The 17,974-nt window shown below is 49.3% G+C and overlaps 6 pseudogenes; 1 reads left to right on the forward strand and 5 right to left on the reverse strand.

The window, feature by feature from the left end:
* Window positions 1–3,028: 3,028 nt before the first annotated feature.
* LOC143936468 (5S ribosomal RNA) lies at window positions 3,029–3,147 on the reverse strand (annotated as a pseudogene).
* Window positions 3,148–8,760: 5,613 nt separating this feature from the next.
* LOC143937093 (5S ribosomal RNA) lies at window positions 8,761–8,879 on the reverse strand (annotated as a pseudogene).
* A 3,710-nt stretch (window positions 8,880–12,589) lies between these two features.
* LOC143936644 (5S ribosomal RNA) lies at window positions 12,590–12,708 on the reverse strand (annotated as a pseudogene).
* A 101-nt stretch (window positions 12,709–12,809) lies between these two features.
* Window positions 12,810–12,928, reverse strand: LOC143936349 (5S ribosomal RNA; annotated as a pseudogene).
* Window positions 12,929–13,249: 321 nt separating this feature from the next.
* LOC143936729 (5S ribosomal RNA) lies at window positions 13,250–13,368 on the reverse strand (annotated as a pseudogene).
* Window positions 13,369–15,139: 1,771 nt separating this feature from the next.
* On the forward strand, window positions 15,140–15,258 carry LOC143937094 (5S ribosomal RNA; annotated as a pseudogene).
* The last annotated feature ends 2,716 nt before the right edge of the window (window positions 15,259–17,974 follow it).

Here is a 17,974-nt window from a genome sequence, read left to right on the forward strand (position 1 = left end):
TCCAGTTCTGTCGTAAACTGACGTAGGAGTCAGAAGACAAATGCAGAAAAATCTTAGCCAGGTCGGTAAAGGAGTTGAAATCTTGCTCTTACATACCACAGTTGATAGATGAGAATGGCCAGAGGGCCTCTACCCCAACCCAAATAGTTGAAGTCTTTGAAAAATGTTACTCTGATCTCTACAACCTGCCCGATTCAGGGTCTGGACAGGACAATATAGACAGATATGTAACCGGTTCTGGTCTACCAACCCTCTCATCGGAATCACGGGAGTACTTGGAGGACCCGATCACACTGGAAGAAGTCCAGACGGCCGTGGGACCTCCGAAGGTGGGTAAGGCTCCGGGCCCTGACGGATATACCGCACAATACTTTAAGACCTTCCTCCCTATTCTCGGCCCGCGCTTGGTGAATTTATTTAATACTCTGAGCTCAAATGGGGATTTTCCTGAGGATACCCTTAGAGCCCACATCTCGTTGATACCTAAGGAGGGCAAAGACCCGGGCCTATGTGGGAGCTACAGACCCATTTCCCTCCAAAATTCGGTCCTAAAACTATTCTCTAACTCCTCGCCACGTGATTGGCACATCACTTGTAGTCCCTTATACATATTGACCAGTTAGGTTTTATTCCCACCAGGGAAGATAAGGACAACACCACTAAGGTGCTTACCCTGATCCGTAAAGCAAAGTCATCTGGGACCCCTTGTCTTTTCATGAGTACTGATGTCGAGAAGGCTTTTGATCGGGTCAAATGGACATTAATGTTCTCGGTCCTTTGCCATATAGGTCTGAGTGAACGGATGCTGGCATGGATAAGTAAGATATACTCACGTACTTACATTCCACCGGACATCGCGCGTACGTTTATGTTGAACTTCCCCCCACCCCTTGTCACTAAGATCCGCAGTTTGCTTCACGGGTGGCATTCTGGCCTCCATTCCTGGTTCAGCAGATGCAATCTCATTAAAATGAACATACTCCCTAAATTTACTTATCTTTTCCAAGCTCTCCCGATCCAGATTCCAGTCCTGTTTTTTAAGCAAGCTCAATCCTTGCTCACTCAATTTAACTGGGCCCACAAAAATCCCAGACTTAAGCGGTCACAGCTGACATTGTCTAAACAACAGGGAGGGTTGGTTCTCCCTAACTTGCGACGCTACTACCTGGCCTCCCATCTGGGCCGTGTATTGGACTGGAATCGAAACAAACTTTCTAAGCTCACTCCCGAATTCCGCTAAGAAGCGCCATGTAGTTCTATAAGTATTTACCCACAGAATTTATGTCACATCCCACTATAGGGGCTTAGTTGAAAGTCAGTCACCTGATCGCTACCCAAAACACACTCACGTCTTTGACTTCCCCCCTATTCCCTATACGTGGCCATCCAACCTTTGAACTGGGGACCCACTTAGAAATTCCAACCTAGACAATGCGTCTAAATTCGTCATTGATGGAAAATGGCCTTCTTTCTCAATCCTAACAGATCCGACAGGGCTTTTCCAACTGCCTTTTTGGAGAGCGGCACAACGACATCATTTTCTCCATTACATCCTCAATCCTCAAACGTTCGCCCGCCCTCAGACGGAGTTTGAGACTCTATGCAGGAGCGAAGGCCCTTTGGCCCACATTCTCTCTCAAACAGATTACCCACACTTAACCTGTCTGTCCAACTGGGAAAAGGACCTTAATTGCTAATTTTCCCCAGCACAGAGACAACGCATTATCACTTTGGCTCTCAAAATGTCGCTGTGCACGAAGATACAGGAGACGAATTTTAAACTTCTCACCAGGTGGTATTTGACACCATCAAAGCTGCAGAAATGTTTCTCCTCTTCCTCGAACATATGCTGGAGGTGTGGAGAAGAAGAGGGCACGTTGCTGCACATTTTTTGGTCCTGCCTCAGCTTGGTGGACTTCTGGACAGAGATCCGATGCATAACACAAAAATTCACAGACTTCTCCATCCAGGAGGAGGCTGCATTCTTTCTCTTGCACCATTCACAGATTCCCATTAAGAAGTACAAAAAAATCTATTTTATGTCATGTGATAAATGCGGCGAAATCCTGCATCCCTCTCTATTGGAAAAAAGGTATACAAGAATTTTTTAAACAAACCTGAGACATCTGGAATACCTTTATATTCTCACTGGAAGGATGTCGCCTGCTATCGCCTTAGTGCTCTGAGCTTTCCTTGACTGGCCCCTTGGACAGTGGCTGCCATCGTGTCTCGTCCCCTCTTCTCCTTTTCTGATCTTTCAACCCTTCTCTTTTCTGCCTTCCTCCCCTATCTCTCACCCCCTCCACCCCCTCTCTCTTTTGGAAAGAGTGGAAAATTGGGAATGACGGCCCCACACCCCCCTCTGGATGGATTATGCCGGAGGGACCTGGGGGTTTGTGTGACCCTGGATCTTGGTACAGTACTTTATCCGTGCCTCGAATCATTGTGATTGATGGAAGGCAGACTCACAGTTGCGAATATACCTGTATCAAGTATTGTTCAGCTGCTTTTTGCTCTGTATTTCTCTGTTGCATTATGTACTCGGGGGACCGTCTTCCCCTATTTGGAGAAAAAATTATATTTGAAAAAAAAAAGAAGCCTACGACACCTGGTATTCCCAGGCGGTTTCCCATCCAGGCATTAACCAGGCCTGACCCTGCTTAGCCTCCAAGATCAGACGAGATGGAACAGATTCAGGGCGATGTGGCCGTAGCCGATATCTTCAGGCACTCTCAACTCTCTTGACAAACACCAAGATGGTCACCTTGGAAACAAGCGGAAAAAAATAGGTCAACGGCCACAACATAAAAAGAAGCCTACGGCATCTGGAAATCCCAGGCGGTCTCCCATCCAGGTACTAAATTGGTCCCAACCCTGCTTAGCCTCTGAGATCAGATGAGATTGGGCTCTTTTAGGGTGGTGTGGCCGTAGGAGATTTCTTCAGGCACTCTCAACCTTGACTAACGCCAATATGGTCACCTTGGGAAACAAACAAAAAAATCAAGTCAACGCCAACAACATGAGAAGAAGTCTACAGCACCTAGTATTCCCAGGTGGTCTCCCATCCAGGTATTAACAAGGCCCGACCCTGTTTAGTCTCTGAGATCAGACGAGATCTGGTGCTTTCAGGGTTATGTGGCCATAGGCGAGCTCTTCAAGCACTCTCAACCCTCTTGACAAACACCAAGATGGTCACCTTGGTAAACAAACAAAAAAAAAAAAACAAGTCAACGCCAACAACATAAAAATAAGCCTTCAGCACCTAGTATTCCCAGGTGGTCTCCAATCCAGGTACTAGCAAGGCCCGACCCTGTTTAGCCTCTGAGATCAGAGGAGATCGGGCGCTTTCAGGCTTATGTGCCCATAGGCAATCTCTTTGGGCACTCTCAACCCTCTTGACAAATGCCAAGATGGTCACCTTGGGAAACAAGCGAAAAAAAAACAAAACGAATCAAGGCCAACAACATAAAAAGAAGCCTACAATAACTGGTATTCCCAGGTGGTCTCCCATCCAGGTACTAACCAGGCCTGACTCTTCTTAGCCTCCAAGATCAGACGAGATTGGGTGCTTTCAGAGTGCTCGGACTCTTTCCCCATCACTAATGGGACGAGGCAGGGGTGCCCTCTGTCTCCCCTAATTTTTATTCTGACACTGGAACCACTTATGTGTCACGTTCGGAATGACCCGAATATTACTGGCATATCCAAACCCTCGGCACACCACAAAATTGCGGCGTACGCTGACGATCTAATTTTTTTCGTCTCCAATCCACACATTTCGCTTCCCAATATACTCGTGGCTCTCCGGCGATACGGCAGCCTATCAAACTATAAAATCAATTGCACCATCGGCTGTATTGAATATATCGGTCCCGGATGGTGAGGCCAAGAGGCTATGCTCCGCTTTTCCATTCTACTGAGCTGAAAAATCTATACGTTACCTGGGCGTTGACATCGCAGCGGATTTGGTGCAATTGTACCCGCTTAATTTTCTTCCTCTCCTGAATAGACTGAAATCTGATTTGGGAAACTGGCATGATTTAACACTGACCTGGTTCGGGCGCTGTAATGCATTCAAAATGACGGCCCTCCCGCGGATCTTATACTTGTTCCAGACATTATCGATCCGGTTACCCCCAATCTTTTTCAGACATCTGCAGGTGCTGCTCCGGGACTTTATTTGGGCGCGCAAACCGCCCAGAGCCCGTTTGCAATTGCTTGCCAGACCAAAGGACAAGGGGGGTCTGGGTCTCCCAGATCTGAGACAATACAACAGAGCGACTCTGATAGCGAGAGTCATTGATTGGCATTGTAATGGCCCACACAAGCAGTGGGTGGAGATGGAGATTGAGGATGGATCCATTCCCCTATTGACCTCCCCGTGGCTCCTGTCCTCCCTACCAAAAGACCTCAGAGATCACCCCGTAGTGGGAGTTACGTTGGCTGTTGTGCGGAGGTTGTTCCGCTGCACACACATTGCTCCCCTGCCGTCACCAATGACTCCGGTTATAGGTAATCCAGACTTCCCACCGGGATTTACCAACAAGAAACTGCGACAGTTGACAGTGGTGGGGAAACAGCGTCTGGGAGAGGTGTGGTCCTCGGGAGGGCTCCCGACCACGCAAACTGTCGCCGAGCTTTCTGACCCTCCGCTTGACTTGTTTAATGCTTATCAACTTCGTCACTTTCTTCTGGCCATACAAAGGGCCCCCTACACTCCTAGAGACCTGACGCCCTATGAATCCATCTGTCACAAAAAGGAACCTGTGCAACACACCCTCTCCCTCCTGTACAACCTATTAAGTAGTCAGGAGGAGGAGTCGACCCCACCATTTATCCACAAATGGGAGATTGCATTTGGCATCACATTTACCCCACAACAGATAGGGAAGATCCTGACATTAGTACATAAAACTTCCATCGCAAACCAATATCAAGAATCAGGATACAAGATAGTCTCACGCTGGTATAGAGTCCCATACCTTCTGAATAAAATGAATAGATCGATTCCGGATGTTTGTTGGAGGTGCAATTCAGATACGGGGACCATGGGACACATTTTCTGGGCATGCTCGGCCTTGAGGAACTTTTGGGTGGAGGTGACCGGGACAATAAAAACAGCCTGTTCGAAAATACAAAAAAACCCTCACGATGCAACTCCTGAACGCCGCCCGGGCCTGCATTCCCACACTGTGGAGGCAGCCTCAGCCCCCATCCAAGGTGCTGTGGTATTCCAAAGTCAATCATATTCTCCGGATGGAAGAATTGACCGCCACCCTTCACAACACTGAAGAGGCATTTAGTGTTACATGGAGGCCCTGGAGGTATTTTACTGGTACTTGAGACTACATTTGGGAGGTGAGCAGCGCCCCTGTCCCAGAAAACGACTGAACATCTAACGTTTACCTACGTAGGCCAAGTCTGCCCTGGGTGGCATTTCCCCCCTTCCCTTTTTGTCTTTATTTTTCTTTTTTTCCCTGCCGCCATCCCCCCCCCCTCTTCTCTCTCCGTCTTTGCACTCTCTTCTTCCCCCGTCCTCCCTTTTGACTATGCCTTGTCTCCTTACTAGCCTTTGGGACCCAGAAGAACCCCAGGGTTATGGACAAGACCGGCTCATATTTTACTCTGGTTCACGTAGGTCATGATAAGCTGGCTCGCTGTGGTCCCAGTTGTTCTCCATGATTACATTTGTCCGAACGGAGCTGCATTAGTTATACTGTACTACATGTCGGAGGTGGGGTTTCTCTCTTTTCTGCATGAAACTCTAGGACTCCCCTCTGAGAACCCAGAGTTATTTGGCTGCCTATTTTTTGTTACCATGTAATTGTGACCCTGGGTCATGCTGTATGGTTGACTGTTATATTTATGTTGTTCTACTTATACTTAATAAAAGAATAAAACAAAAAAAAAAAATAAGTCAATGCCAACAACTTAAAAAAAAAGCCTATGGCATCGAGAAATCCCAGGCGGTCTCCCATCCCGGTACTAACCAGGTCCCAACCCTGCTTAGCCTCTGAGACAGGGCTGGTGCAAGGATCGTTGACACCCTAGGCGAAAACCTAATTTTGCCACCCCCCCCCGGCTGCGCCCATGACTCCACCTTACCCTGCCCTTGCTACACATGACCTATCTGACCCCTACACTGACCCCCTGACACATAAACTAATCCACCTGACTCCTACTTCCTGCACTACTCACATCACATTGACCCCTACACTGACCCACCTGATAATTACACCGACCCACCTGGCACCTACACCAACCCACCTGGCACCTACACTGCCAATTACACTGACCATCACGCTGACACCTACACTGACCATCACGCTGACACCTACACTGACCATCACGCTGACACCTACACTGACCATCACGCTGACACCTACCCTGAAAACACATACCCTGAAAACACATACCCTGAAAACACATACCCTGAAAACACATACCCTGAAAACACATACCCTGACACATAAAATGGCACTGACGCATACACTGACGCATACACTGACATGACACATACACTGACACGACACATACACTGACACATTACACTGACACGACACATACACTGACACGACACATCACACTGGCATGACACATACAGTGGCATGACACATACACTGACACATCACACTGGCATGACACATACACAGACACATCACACTGGCATGACACATACACAGACACATCACACTGACATGACACATACACTGACATGACACATACACAGACACATCACACTGACATGACACATACACTGACACATCACACTGACATGACACATACACTGACACATTACACTGACATGACACATACACTGACATGACACATACACTGACACATCACACTGGCATGACACATACACAGACACATCACAATGACATGACACATACACAGACACATCACACTGACATGACACATACACAGACACATTACACTGACATGACACATACACTGACACATTACACTGACATGACACATACACTGACACGACACATACACTGACACATCACACTGGCATGACACATACACTTACACATTACACTGACATGACACATACACTGACACATTACACTGACATGACACATACACAGACACATCACACTGACATGACACATACACAGACACATCACACTGACATGACACATACACAGACACATCACACTGACATGACACATACACAGACACATCACACTGGCATGACACATACACAGACACATCACACTGACATGACACATACACAGACACATCACACTGACATGACACATACACAGACACACCACACTGGCATGACACTGACACACATCACACTGACCTACCTGACTCCTACTTCCTGCATTACTCACACACAAACCCCCTCCATACAGCTCAATGGATCCATCCTCCTCCTTACCTCTGCTCTTTGATGCTGCCTTCAGCGACCATCATCCCACCGGGCCTCTCCGACTCCTCCGCACTGCCAGCGCCGTCCACCCGCTCCGCCGGGGCCACGCCAGCGCCATCCATCCGCTCCGCCGGGGCCACACCAGCGCTGTCCACCCGCTCCGCCGGGGCCACACCAGCGCCATCCATCCGCTCCGCCTCCATCATATCCCCGCCGGGACCAGGCCAGCGCCGTCAACCCCGCTCCATGATGTCCCCGCCGGGCAGGAGGTCAGCTGACCGACCTCTCGAAGCTCCCATCTCCGCCGAGCCCCGCCCCTCCACTGCACTCACACAGACACACAGCGCAGCTCCAGAGGGACAGGCTGGAGCAAAGGAGTCCCGGAGCGGCGCTGTGAGATGAGTACGGTGGGGCGCTCAGCGGGAAACATGGGGGATTGGTGGCGCCGGTGGAACACCACAGGGGGGGCGAGAGAGCAGAAGAGGAGCTCACACTGGGCAGAGGCCGTAGTTGCGCCCTAGGTGGTAGTGCGCCCTAGGCGGCTGCCTACTTCGCCTAGTGGTAGCGCCGGCCCTGCTCTGAGATCAAATGAGATTTGGCTCTTTCAGGGTGATGCAGCCATAGTAGATTTTTTCAGGCACGCTCAACCCTCTTGACAAATGCCAAGATGGTCACCTTAGGAAACAAACAAAAAAAACAAGTCAACACCAACAACATAAAAAGAAGCCTACCGCACCTAGTATTTCCAGGCGGTCTCCCATCCAGGTATTAACAAGGCGCGACCCTTTCTAGCCTCTGAGATCAGCAGAGATTGGGCGCTTTCAGGGGGATGTGCCCATAGGCAATCTCTTTGGGCACTCTCATCCCTCTTGAAAAATGCCAAGATAGTCACCCTGGGAAACAAGCGAAAAAAAACAGGTCAACGCCAACAACATAAAAAGAAGAATACGGCACCTGGTATTCCAAGGCCGTCTCCCATTCAAGTACTAACTAGGCCCAACCCTTCTTAGCCTCTGAGATCAGAAGAGATAGGGTGCTTTCAGGGTGATGTGGCTGTAAGCGATCTCTTTAGGCACTCTCAACCCTCTTGACAAATGCCAAGATGATCCCTTTGGGAAACAAGCGAAAAAAACAGGTCAACACCAACAACATAAAAAGAAGCCTGCGGCATCTGGAAAACCCAGGCGGTCTCCCATCCAGGTACAAACCAGGCCCAACCCTGCTTAGCCTCTGAGACCAAACAAGATTGGGCGCTTTCAGGGTGTTGTGCCCATAGGCAATTTCTTTGTGCACTCTCAACCCTCTTGACACATGCCAAGATGGTCACCTTGGGAAACAAGGGAAAAAAAACAGGTCAACGCGACAACATAATGAGAAGCCTACGGCACCTGGTATTCCCAAGCTTTCTCCCATCCAGGTACTAACCAGGCCCATCGCTGCTTAGCCTCCGAGATCAGATGAGATTAGGCTCTTTCAGGGTGATTTGGCTGTAGGCACTCTCTTTGGGCACTCTGAAGCCTCTTGACAAAGGCCAAGATGGTCACCTTGGGAAACAAGCTAAAAAAAACAGGTCAAAGCCAACAACATAAAAAGAAGCCTACGGCATCCAGTATTCCCAGGCGATCTCCCAATCAAGACACTAACCAGACCAGATCCTTCTATGGCACCTGGTCTTCCCAGGCAGTCTCCCATCCAGGTACTAACCAGGCCTGACGCTGCTTAGCCTCTGAAATCAGACGAGATCGGGTGCTTTCAGGTTGATGTGGCCGTAAGCGTTCTCTTCGAGACACGCCTAACCCTCTTGACAAACGCCAAATGGTCGCCTTGAGAACAACAGACAAAGCCAACAACATAAAAGGAAGCCTATGGGCTTACAGCGGACCTTAAAAGATGGGACCCACTAGCTCTGTCATGGTTCGGACGCTGTAATGTGTTGAAGATGAACGCGTTGCCACGACTTCTGTATCTACTACAAGCCTTACCTATCAAAATACCCCAGACTTTCTTTCATTCGGTTCGCTCAATCTTTATCAAGTTCCTCTGGCGCGGAAAACATATGCGTATTGGTAGGGCAATGCTATTGCGACCGAAATTGCGGGGAGGTATTGGCTTCCCGGACCCTGCTCTATATTACACAGCGAGGCACATGACACCGGTGGTTGACTGGTGCCGGTGTTCTGCCATATACTGTCCGGCCATGATATAGTGTCCGCTGTGTACTCCGAAGCTGAACGGCTCCTGCGCGGTGAGTGGAGGTGGTAGCCCCACCATCCAAGCGGACATAGGGTTGTGAATATTAGCCACTTCCCGACCAGCGCACGACGATGTACGTCGACAGCATGGCACGGGCAGGCATATTGGCGTACATGTACGTCCAATATTCGTTGCCGCCGTGCCATCGGGAGCGCGCCGCCGGCGGCGCGCTCCCGCGCTGGTCGGGACCCCCGTGAGTCCGGTCGCGGGACCCGCGGACTCGATCGCCGCGGGCATCCCCGCGATCGTCTCACGGAGCGGCGGAAGTGAGGAAATGCTGTATAAACAACATTTTCTCATTCTGCCTAGCAACTAGTGACGCTGATCTCTGCTCCATGTGATTGGAGCAGAGATCAGTGTACACTAAATGAAAGCCCAACCCCCCCACAGTTAGTAACACTCTCCTAGGAACACTTAACCCCTACACTGCCACTCACTGGTTAACCCTTTCACTGCCAGTGTCATTTACACAGGAATCACTGCATTTATATAGCAGTGATTACTGTATAAATGACAATGGTCCCAAAAATGTGTCAAAAATGTCCGATGGGGCCCCGACAATGTCGCAGTCACAATAAAAATCGCAGATCGCCGCCATTACTAGTAAAAATAAAATAATAAAAAATTATTAATAAAAATGCTATAAAACTATCCCTATTTTGTAAACGCTATAACTTTTGCGCAAACCAATCAATAATCGCTTATTGCGATTTTTTTTACCAAAAATATGTAGACGAATACGTATTGGCCTAAATTGAGGGAAAAAAATGTTTTTTTATATATTTTTGGGGGATATTTATTATAACAAAAAGTAAAAAATAATGCGTTTTTTTCAAAATTGTCGCTCTATTTTTGTTTATAGCGCAAAAAATAAAAACCGCAGGGGTGATCAAATACCACCAAAAGAAAGCTCTATTTGTGGGAAAAAAAGGACGTTAATTTTGTTTGAGAGCCACGTCGCACGACCGCGCAATTGTCAGTTAAAGCGACGCAGTGCCGAATCGCAAAAAGTGGTCTGGTCTTTGACCAGCAAATTGGTCCGGTCTGAAAGTGGTTAGAGGGCCCCTCGCAGGCGAGCTTCGCTCGCCACGCTTCGGGCTTGGCTTCGCTGCGCTCGGCTCTTTTATATTCTTACTCTATGTCCACTTGGATAGTGGGGATAGAACCTGTACTCAGTGCGCAGGTGCCGTTCATGCTCGCAATTTTTGGAATCTGTGTTGCTGTGTACTGCGCATGCGCAGTACACAGCGGACACTATCCGATGGGGGACCATATGTGATAAGACACCGGCATGGGGAACTGAAGCTATGGGTCAAGCTAGAGCAGGAGATGGCGCGGGTTCCACTGGCTGGTCTGCCTTGGGCGGGGAGGCCATTGGAGCCCTGTGTGACTACTCACCCATTAATTGGCCCCTCGCTCGCCGAGATGGATAGTTTTTTTTACCTTTCCCACCTGACTAACTTCCCTTCTCCTATGACCCCAATTATTGGACATCCTAGATTCCCTCCGGGCCTGTCTGACCAGGCCTTTACCAGGCAAGCCCCGAAAGGGCTTCTGAGAGCAGCCCTATTTCTTGGACCCGCAGGCTTGATTCCCATGGGAACCATACTGCTAGAGCAAGTACCTGTTGCATTGGATAGCTGGAGAGCTAGACAGCTAATCCATTTCCTCGGATCACTACCTAACCATTCGTTCTTCTCTAGACAATTCCACCCCTTCAAGGAACTTTGCCTGGATGATGGCCCAATTCATGGTTCCCTCTCTAGGTCCTACCTAATCCTGACAGATGCACAATCCTCCACGGATCCACCCTTCCTAGCTAAATGGAAAAGGGACTTACAAACTACATTCTCCAAACCACAGAAGGACAGAATACTCTTTTTCGCCCATAAGTCGTCACTCTGCAGTAAATATCAGGAGATCTCATATAAGCTGATCACATGCTGGTATTGTACACCGGTGGTGTTGGCCAAAATATTCCCCGGTCAATCTGACCGCTGCTGTCGCTGTGGGCAACAGGCTGGCACCATTCTCCACATTTTCTGGGAATGCCCTAAATTACAAACATTCGGGCAGCCTGTCCTGAGACTCATCCACAAGTTCACAGACATTTCCTTAGCCAATGATCCCGCAGCAGTTCTTCTCAATCTAACTCCTATGTCGATAAAGCGTTATCATAAGTCCTTACTTAAACATCTCCTCAAGGCAGCTAGGGCCTGCATCCCAAGTCAGTGGAAAGAGCAATCTGCTCCAATGGTGACCCAGTGGTTCGCAAGGGTTAATGATATTGAACGAATGGAAGACCTGACTGCCACAATGAGGGATAAAACGGAGGAGCATGGGAACAGATGGTTCTACTGGACCCAGTTTCGCTTTTCGGAAGAATACCTCCGCGAGACATAGTAAGCTCATGGTGATCGTTGGAGATCGCTGTTCCAAACGTTGGACAGCTGATGAGCTGGTGAGCCGAGGGCGTCTCTTGCTCCCTGGGAGGGGACCCCATCCTATCCACTCTACCCACGACACCCCCTTACCCCTTCTTTTCCTTTTCTGCCATTTCCTTCCCCAATCTTCTCTTTCCCCTTCTCCCTCCTTTCAGTTCTACTATTTCCCTTCTTAACTCAAAAAAGGGAAAAGAAAATGGTATGTTCCGACCCCATTTGACTACTACACAATACTCTTCCTCTATCTATGGATATCTAAACTCTTCGAAGGTAGCAGGGCTAGTATCAATAATATTTTAAGTGGTAGAGGATCCCAACGAGATGGAGCTTTAATCTCATCTTGATATGACCGCAAAGCTGTACACGTGCTATTCTCCTCGGACTTCTTACCATTGGCTCTGATATCCATGCAATATGATCGTTTGTTTGTAACTATTTGTATCACACATTCTGTGAAGTTGCCTTTGCATTGTATGTCGCATACTACTAAATAAAAAAAAAATAAAAAAGCCTATGGCATCTGGTATTTCCAGGCGGTCTCCCATCCAGGTACTAACCAGGCCCGACACTGTTTAGCATCCGAGATCAGACGAGATTGGGCGCTTTCAGGGTGATGGGGCCGTAGGTGATCTCTTTGGACACTCTCAACCCTCTTGACAAACGCCAAGATGGTCACCTTGGGAAACAAGTGAAAAAAAAACCAGGTCAAGGCCAACAACATAAAAAGAAGCCTACAGCACCTAGTATTCCCAGGTGGTCTCCAATCCAGGTACTAGCAAGGCCCAACCCTGTTTAGCTTCTGAGATCAGAGGAGATCGGGCGCTTTCAGGGTTATGTGCCCATAGGCAATCTCTTTGGGCATTCTCAACCCTCTTGACAAATGCCAAGATAGTCACCTTGAGATACAAGCGAAAAAAAACAGGTCAATGTCAACAACATAAAAAGAAGAATACGGCACCTGGTATTCCAACGCCATCTCCCATCCAGGTACTAACTAGGCCCAACCCTTCTTAGCCTCAGAGAAGAGAAGAGATAGGGCTCTTTCAGGGTGATGCTGCTGTAAGCGATCTCTTTGGGCACTCTCATCCCTCTTGACAAATGCCAAGATGGTCACCTTGGGAAACAAGCGAAAAAAAAAAAACGAATCAACGCCAACAACATAAAAAGAAGCCTACAATAACTGGTATTCCCAGGTGGTCTCCCATCCAGGTACTAACCAGGCCCGACTCTTCTTAGCCTCCAAGGTCAGACGAGATTGGGTGCTTTCAGAGTGATGTGGCCATAGGCAATCTCTTCAGGCACTCTCAACCCTCTTGACAAACACCAAGATGGTCACTTTGGGAAACAAGCGGAAAAAAAACAGGTCAACGCCAACAACATAAAAAGAAGTCTACGACACCTGGTATTCCCAGGCGGTCTCCCCTCCAGGTACTAACAAGGCCTGACTCTTCTTAGCTTCCAACATCAAACGTGATCGGGTGCTTTCAGGGTGATGTGCCTGTAGGCAATCTCTTCAGGCACTTTCAACCCTCTTGACAAACGCCAAGATGGTCACCTTGGGAAACAAGCAAAAAAATAAAAATAAGTCGGAAGCTAGAGACAATACGGCCCGAGTCCTCAATTTAATCCATGCGGCGCATGTACAGGGAAGGCCCTTGCTTATGTTGTCAACGGACGTGGAGAAGGCCTTTGACAGGGTGGCCTGGCACTTTATGCAGGCCACCCTGAAACATATAGGTCCAATATATATATATATATCCAATGCAACAGGTACTTGCTCTAGCAGTATGGTCCCCATGGGAATCAAGCCCGTGGGTCCAAGAAATAGGGCTTCTCTCAGAAGCCCTTTCGGGGCTTGCCTGGTAAAGGCCTGGTCAGACAGGCCCGGAGGGAATCTAGGATGTCCAATAATTGGGGTCATAGGAGAAGGGAAGTTAGTCAGGTGGGAAAGGTGAAAAAAACTATCCATCTCGGCGAGCGAGGGGCCAATTAACGGGTGAGTAGTCACACAGGGCTCCAATGGCCTCCCCGCCCAAGGCAGACCAGCCAGTGGAACCCGCACCATCTCCTGCTCTAGCTTGACCCATAGCTTCAGTTCCCCATGCCGGTGTCTTATCACATATGGTCCCCATCGGATAGTGTCCGCTGTGTACTGAGCATGCGCAGCGAGGCCAAGCCCGAAGCGTGGCGAGCGAAGCTCGCCTGCGAGGGGCCCTCTAATATTCACAACCCTATGTCCACTTGGATGGTGGGGCTACCACCTCCACTCAACGCGCATGAAAATCTCCGAAGCTTCGTCTGCTCCGTACTGCGCATGCGCAGTACGGCGCAGACACTATATCATGGCCGGACAGTATATGGCAGAACACCGGCACCAGTCAACACCGGTGTCATGTGCGTCGCTGTGTAATATAGAGCAGGGTTCGGGAAGCCAATACCTCCCCGCAATTTCGGTCGCAATAGCATTGCCCTACCAATACGCATATGTTTTCCACGCCAGAGGAACTTGATAAAGATTGAGCGAACCGCATGAAAGAAAGTCTGGGGTATTTTGATAGGTAAGGCTTGTAGTAGATACAGAAGTCGTGGCAACGCGTTCATCTTCAACACATTACAGCGTCCGAACCATGACAGAGCTAGTGGGTCCCATCTTTTAGGGTCCACTGTAAGCCCATAGGCTTCTTTTTATGTTGTTGGCTTTGACCTGTTTTTTTTGCTTGTTTCTCAAGGCGACCATCTTGCCGTTTGTCAAGAGGGTTGGGCGTGTCTTGAAGAGAACGCTTACGGCCACATCAACCTGAAAGCACCCGATCTCGTCTGATTTCAGAGGCTAAGCAGCGTCAGGCCTAGTTAGTACCTGGATGGGAGACTGCCTGGGAAGACCAGGTGCCATAGAAGGATCTGGTCTGGTTAGTGTCTTGATTGGGAGATCGCCTGGGAATACTGGATGCCGTAGGCTTCTTTTTATGTTGTTGGCTTTGACCTGTTTTTTTTAGCTTGTTTCCCAAGGTGACCATCTTGGCCTTTGTCAAGAGGCTTCAGAGTGCCCAAAGAGAGTGCCTACAGCCAAATCACCCTGAAAGAGCCTAATCTCATCTGATCTCGGAGGCTAAGCAGCGATGGGCCTGGTTAGTACCTGGATGGGAGAAAGCTTGGGAATACCAGGTGCCGTAGGCTTCTCATTATGTTGTCGCGTTGACCTGTTTTTTTTCCCTTGTTTCCCAAGGTGACCATCTTGGCATGTGTCAAGAGGGTTGAGAGTGCACAAAGAAATTGCCTATGGGCACAACACCCTGAAAGCGCCCAATCTCGTTTGGTCTCAGAGGCTAAGCAGGGTTGGGCCTGGTTTGTACCTGGATGGGAGACCGCCTGGGTTTTCCAGATGCCGCAGGCTTCTTTTTATGTTGTTGGTGTTGACCTGTTTTTTTCGCTTGTTTCCCAAAGGGATCATCTTGGCATTTGTCAAGAGGGTTGAGAGTGCCTAAAGAGATCGCTTACAGCCACATCACCCTGAAAGCACCCTATCTCTTCTGATCTCAGAGGCTAAGAAGGGTTGGGCCTAGTTAGTACTTGAATGGGAGACGGCCTTGGAATACCAGGTGCCGTATTCTTCTTTTTATGTTGTTGGCGTTGACCTGTTTTTTTTCGCTTGTTTCCCAGGGTGACTATCTTGGCATTTTTCAAGAGGGATGAGAGTGCCCAAAGAGATTGCCTATGGGCACATCCCCCTGAAAGCGCCCAATCTCTGCTGATCTCAGAGGCTAGAAAGGGTCGCGCCTTGTTAATACCTGGATGGGAGACCGCCTGGAAATACTAGGTGCGGTAGGCTTCTTTTTATGTTGTTGGTGTTGACTTGTTTTTTTTGTTTGTTTCCTAAGGTGACCATCTTGGCATTTGTCAAGAGGGTTGAGCGTGCCTGAAAAAATCTACTATGGCTGCATCACCCTGAAAGAGCCAAATCTCATTTGATCTCAGAGCAGGGCCGGCGCTACCACTAGGCGAAGTAGGCAGCCGCCTAGGGCGCACTACCACCTAGGGCGCAACTACGGCCTCTGCCCAGTGTGAGCTCCTCTTCTGCTCTCTCGCCCCCCCTGTGGTGTTCCACCGGCGCCACCAATCCCCCATGTTTCCCGCTGAGCGCCCCACCGTACTCATCTCACAGCGCCGCTCCGGGACTCCTTTGCTCCAGCCTGTCCCTCTGGAGCTGCGCTGTGTGTCTGTGTGAGTGCAGTGGAGGGGCGGGGCTCGGCGGAGATGGGAGCTTCGAGAGATCGGTCAGCTGACCTCCTGCCCGGCGGGGACATCATGGAGCGGGGTTGACGGCGCTGGCCTGGTCCCGGCGGGGATATGATGGAGGCGGAGCGGATGGATGGCGCTGGTGTGGCCCCGGCGGAGCGGGTGGACGGCGCTGGTGTGGCCCCGGCGGAGCGGATGGATGGCGCTGGCGTGGCCCCGGCGGAGCGGGTGGACGGCGCTGGCAGTGCGGAGGAGTCGGAGAGGCCCGGTGGGATGATGGTCGCTGAAGGCAGCATCAAAGAGCAGAGGTAAGGAGGAGGATGGATCCATTGAGCTGTATGGAGGGGGTTTGTGTGTGAGTAATGCAGGAAGTAGGAGTCAGGTAGGTCAGTGTGATGTGTGTCAGTGTCATGCCAGTGTGGTGTGTCTGTGTATGTGTCATGTCAGTGTGATGTGTCTGTGTATGTGTCATGTCAGTGTGATGTGTCTGTGTATGTGTCATGCCAGTGTGATGTGTTTGTGTATGTGTCATGTCAGTGTGATGTGTCTGTGTATGTGTCATGTCAGTGTGATGTGTCTGTGTATGTGTCATGTCAGTGTGATGTGTCTGTGTATGTGTCATGTCAGTGTAATGTGTCAGTGTATGTGTCATGTCAGTGTAATGTGTCAGTGTATGTGTCATGCCAGTGTGATGTGTCAGTGTATGTGTCGTGTCAGTGTATGTGTCATGTCAGTGTAATGTGTCAGTGTATGTGTCATGTCAGTGTAATGTGTCTGTGTATGTGTCATGTCAGTGTGATGTGTCTGTGTATGTGTCATGTCATTGTGATGTGTCTGTGTATGTGTCATGCCAGTGTGATGTGTCAGTGTATGTGTCGTGTCAGTGTATGTGTCATGTCAGTGTAATGTGTCAGTGTATGTGTCATGTCAGTGTGATGTGTCAGTGTATGTGTCATGTCAGTGTGATGTGTCTGTGTATGTGTCATGTCAGTGTATGTGTCATGTCAGTGTGATGTGTCTGTGTATGTGTCATGCCAGTGTGATGTGTCTGTGTATGTGTCATGCCAGTGTGATGTGTCAGTGTATGTGTCATGCCACTGTATGTGTCATGCCAGTGTGATGTGTCGTGTCAGTGTATGTGTCGTGTCAGTGTAATGTGTCAGTGTATGTGTCGTGTCAGTGTATGTGTCATGTCAGTGTATGCGTCAGTGTATGCGTCAGTGTATGCGTCAGTGCCATTTTATGTGTCAGGGTATGTGTTTTCAGGGTATGTGTTTTCAGGGTATGTGTTTTCAGGGTATGTGTTTTCAGGGTAGGTGTCAGCGTGATGGTCAGTGTAGGTGTCAGCGTGATGGTCAGTGTAGGTGTCAGCGCGATGGTCAGTGTAATTGGCAGTGTAGGTGCCAGGTGGGTTGGTGTAGGTGCCAGGTGGGTCGGTGTAATTATCAGGTGGGTCAGTGTAGGGGTCAATGTGATGTGAGTAGTGCAGGAAGTAGGAGTCAGGTGGATTAGTTTATGTGTCAGGGGGTCAGTGTAGGGGTCAGATAGGTCATGTGTAGCAAGGGCAGGTGGAGTCATGGGCGCAGCCGGGGGGGGGTGGCAAAATTAGGTTTTCGCCTAGGGTGTCAACGATCCTTGCACCAGCCCTGTCTCAGAG

This window comes from Lithobates pipiens, unplaced genomic scaffold (genome assembly GCF_037356315.1).
Source record: "Lithobates pipiens isolate NorthernLeopardFrog02 unplaced genomic scaffold, aLitPip1_a1.2 Scaffold_28, whole genome shotgun sequence".
Taxonomy (NCBI): Eukaryota; Metazoa; Chordata; class Amphibia; order Anura; family Ranidae; genus Lithobates; species Lithobates pipiens.